We start from the raw sequence: 4257 nt of genomic DNA, 5'->3' as shown, positions 1-4257 counted from the left end.
TCGCGCTCTTTTTCGTCCAAGTAACCGTGCACGCCTGCCGTAATAACGTAATACATTTATGTACGAGTGTCGGAATCCATATGCAATCGTGTAGCATACGCATGTATATGCGCACGCGCATAGTTACACGACGTATCATCGATGGATGCACATAACGCAACTATTGCGAGCGTATTGTCGTCATCGTTGTTGTCGTTGCATCGTTGTATCGAATGCACCGAGTTTAAAGGTTAGGTGCATTGTGTATAAAATGTTTCAATGTTTTTTCAAATTCGGCCTGATTGTTTTAAATTAAAATTCATGACCATATAATTTATTGTGATCAAATCATAATCGAAAAAATTTTTTTACGAATTTATTATATAATAATTTTCAATTATATATATCAATATACATATATATAATTTAATATGTAGTATGTAATATATATATATATATTTTATATATATATATGTATATATATATATATATAACATTTATTTAGATAGAAACAGAAATATGGTAGATTTTCGATTCGAGCACAATGTTAGATATATCATTGAACCTTACGTAACAGCTTAAAAATAAACCATATTCACATTCGTATGCTTAATTATATGATACACTAAAAGCAAATAAGAAGCATGTATATTCAAATTGCGATCAAATTAACGAGTTACGTACATATTGCATGTAAAGAAATGATAGTATAAGAAAGATGAAAGTAAAAATATAGCAAAAGATAGCAAGAAATGATGTTTAAAGCTAAATGTTAATTACAAAGCTTTGCAGGAAAATTTGTTCTGTTAATCACTCATTGGAAAAGTGATGGCACGAAAATTATCGGAAATGATGTCTGTTGGAATTTCTTTTCCATTCTTTGATTCTTAATTTTTTATGCAATTAAGTAAATCAAATCTATCTAATGATGGCTGTTTGAATAAAAATATTTATATATTTATATATACCAAGATAATAACAATAATAAATTAACAGATATAATAACGAAAAAGATAAAAAAACCTATTTGACGGAATTTTTTTTATAAAAGAAATGATATTGTGTATCAAATGTTGCGCGGCATCGAACGCAGATGAACACTGATTTTTTCGCTTTGTTTTTTCGAATTTAAATCGGAAATAATTGTAGATTGTGACGTGGGCATCGCATATGACATATGTGATTTTATTTCTATCCGCGCATTGAGAAAGAATAAAGAGGTCGAGCATCTCTGTGTTTCATTATATGTCATGTTAAATCATAATCATTATTCTGTGATGATAAAAATCGAAGGGAGGGAAAAAAAGAGAAAAAAAGAGAAACAGAGAAGAAGAGAAAGTGAGAGAAAAAATCGAACGAAAGAGAAAAGGGCCGCAGTCGCGCTTCGAACGGTCTAAAGGGCGGAAGAACCGACGAAAGAAAGTGAAAGCTATGACCCAGAAACTCGGGAAACGTAAATGGCGCGCGCCTATACGTTCCAGAATTATAAATCATTATACAAAGGTTCTATTTAATTCTATTTAATTTCGACATATGATAATTTCGACTTATCAATTATTCTCTTTCATTTTATTAATTACAATAGACAGCATAATTCCATCAATGAATCATAACATCGAAATAAGCATGACAGCAATGCTTATTTTATTGATAGATACATAAAATATTAACATATTATTTGTAATATATGTAATATGTATGTATCCTATTATTCCAAAATTATTTTATAAATTATAAATTATAAATTAATTTTTATACAAATATATATATATATATATATATAAAATATAATTTAATTCCATTGAATTACAAATGTTTACTACTAATTAATGATAGAATTAATCTTTCTATTATAGATCAAATAGTATCAGATTAGAAAATCATATTAATAAGAATATGCACTTATTTCCCTGTCGAGAAGAAAAAAGAAAAGGTATGTACATTATTTTGTGATATACGATTACTATTTTAGTATTAGTTACGCAGGTTATGGTATCTATAACTTGTAATATTTGTCACAAAGAATAGCTTGGTGTAATCTTTCTCTCTCTCTTCATTCACTCACTCACTTATTCGCTTGCCACTCACTCTTTCTTTTTGCTCTCTCTTATTCTGAGCAACGTGTCTCGGTGTGTGAAGTGTGCCAAGGACCGTCCCACTCCGCAATCCCATTTTCGAAACTAAAAGTAAAATCTAACTCATTGTATTATGTTACACATATGTATGTATATTTACTTCTATATATATATATAACATATATATATATATATATATATATATGTATATATATAATATATATGAAAGAGAAAGAGGCAATTGTAATATATTATAAATGTATATTTGATACTATCAAAAATGATACAAATATTATAATAAACATACGAAGTGATTTTAAATCATTTTATTAGATAGCGATATTTTCGATATCCTTTGATCAGATATTCTCCATATTATATTTATTTTTTATTTCGCGAAAATACGTAATCGAAACATTGTCTTTTTTTACTTTATCGAAGATTTTCTTTCGGCTGATAAAGATTTACAAATTGTAATTCTTTCTCTATACTCTTGTTTCATCAGGAAATAAAAAAAGAATCAAAAGAACGAAGGGGAATAAGAAAAGATTTAAAAAAATGGAAAGAGAAGAGGGAGATGGAGGTGGAGGAGGAGAGAGGAGAAGAGAGGAGAGGAGAGGAGAGGAGAGGAGAGGAGAGGAGAGGAGAGGAGAGGAGAGAGAGAGAGAGAGATTGCTTCATCTACGAAACATGAACTGGTGTTTTGCAGGCCAGTTCGCACGTCCTTGACACATTTACCCACATGGAATATCACGAGGCCACGTGTGATTGTGTATGCATTAATGTACATGCGCGAGTACATATGACACAAGTGCATGTATTAGATTCTGTATTAGTATCTTTCTTGTATTAGCATATTGTATATGTATTGTGTTTTGTATGAGCATATTGTATATGTATTGTGTCGCATTACACGGCCACATACAAATATATTTATTCGAACATATGTACACCACGACAACGAAAATACGAAATTGTGAATGCACGTGTGAACGCGTAGATTCATCGTGTTTTACAACAAAGTAAATATATACCTACATGTAAATCAATTTTTGTGTGCAAGTAATATATAAAAATGTATCTTCTTACGTGGTATGCAAGCATCCGTATGTATAATCATGTATAATAAATATATGGTTTAGACGATCTTCTCGATGTTTGTCGTTTCTCATTTTTATTACCTTACAACTGTGGAATATATGATGGAATTCGAAATGAATATCGAGCTGTAAATTATTGGCGAATCAGTGGCATAGAAAAATACATCGTTCGAGCAAGAACATCAAAACGAGTTTTCCACCAGATCATTGTATTTTTATTGTATTTTTTTTTTTCGAAAAGCAAATGATGATAGAAAGAAAGAAAAAAAAATCAAAAAATATTAGAAAAGTTTAAAGATATTTAAGAAATATTTAATTCTTCTTTTCTGTTTCTTTTTCTTATTAATTTTATTTTAATTTTTTTAATTTTTTAATTTTTTTTAATGTTCTTATTTCAAAATTTTAATGAAAAAGAAGATAGCACAGTTACGCCTTTCTAGGCAGAAAATTGCAGATTTTTTGACAACTTGGTCCTAAATCTTTTCTCAAACTAGTTTGTATCCCTTGAAGAGTTGTACTTTCACTTTCTCGCCAGATCATAAATTAAAACAGAATGTAAATATTTGGAAATACTAGTGAGAATTATTGCGTGCAATTTACAACAAAAGTTCCCAGTGACCCAGTACTCCGATGACAATCGGACCGGCGCAAGAGATGTTTGCAGTTTCTCTTTTAGTGGTAGAAACTGGCAGAATTGTCACGTAGGTATACTTTTGGTGGCGCCTGTAAAGGTTTGCCCTTTGAATCTGTAAATTTTAAGAAAAATGGACAATGGCAACCTTAAAATTTTTATTCTCTGGCGTTTCCAAAAATTCAATCAAACTTGTTCATGAAAAACATTTATCATAAAAAAAAAGACTTCCGCTTATTCCTGAAATTTGTTATCGTTTGATTTGTTATTAACTTAAATAACTTGAGAGGTCGAAGAAAATTTCAAAAGATAAATACCAATGTTCATATTTTGGACGAAATATTTAAAAATTTAGATTTCGAACTCAAAAATATAATAATAAAATAATTTTAACGATTTATTTCATTGCATATACATTATATATACATTTTTGACAACGCATTCTTCCATCTCAATTTTATTTCTTTTTTTA

At 29.3% G+C, this 4257-nt stretch overlaps 1 long non-coding RNA gene across 1 annotated transcript; it reads left to right on the top strand.

Annotated features, from left to right (window-relative positions):
• The first annotated feature begins 458 nt into the window (after positions 1-458).
• Positions 459-1913, top strand: LOC107964068. Its single transcript, XR_001702207.2, has 2 exons — positions 459-1482; positions 1836-1913. It is a non-coding gene; the product is annotated as an uncharacterized LOC107964068 (long non-coding RNA).
• The last annotated feature ends 2344 nt before the right edge of the window (positions 1914-4257 follow it).

The sequence above is a fragment of the Apis mellifera genome, linkage group LG1 (assembly GCF_003254395.2).
Source record: "Apis mellifera strain DH4 linkage group LG1, Amel_HAv3.1, whole genome shotgun sequence".
Taxonomy (NCBI): Eukaryota; Metazoa; Arthropoda; class Insecta; order Hymenoptera; family Apidae; genus Apis; species Apis mellifera.
The sequence above is the reverse complement of the archived record's forward strand: the minus strand, read 5'-3'. Positions and strand labels throughout refer to the sequence as shown.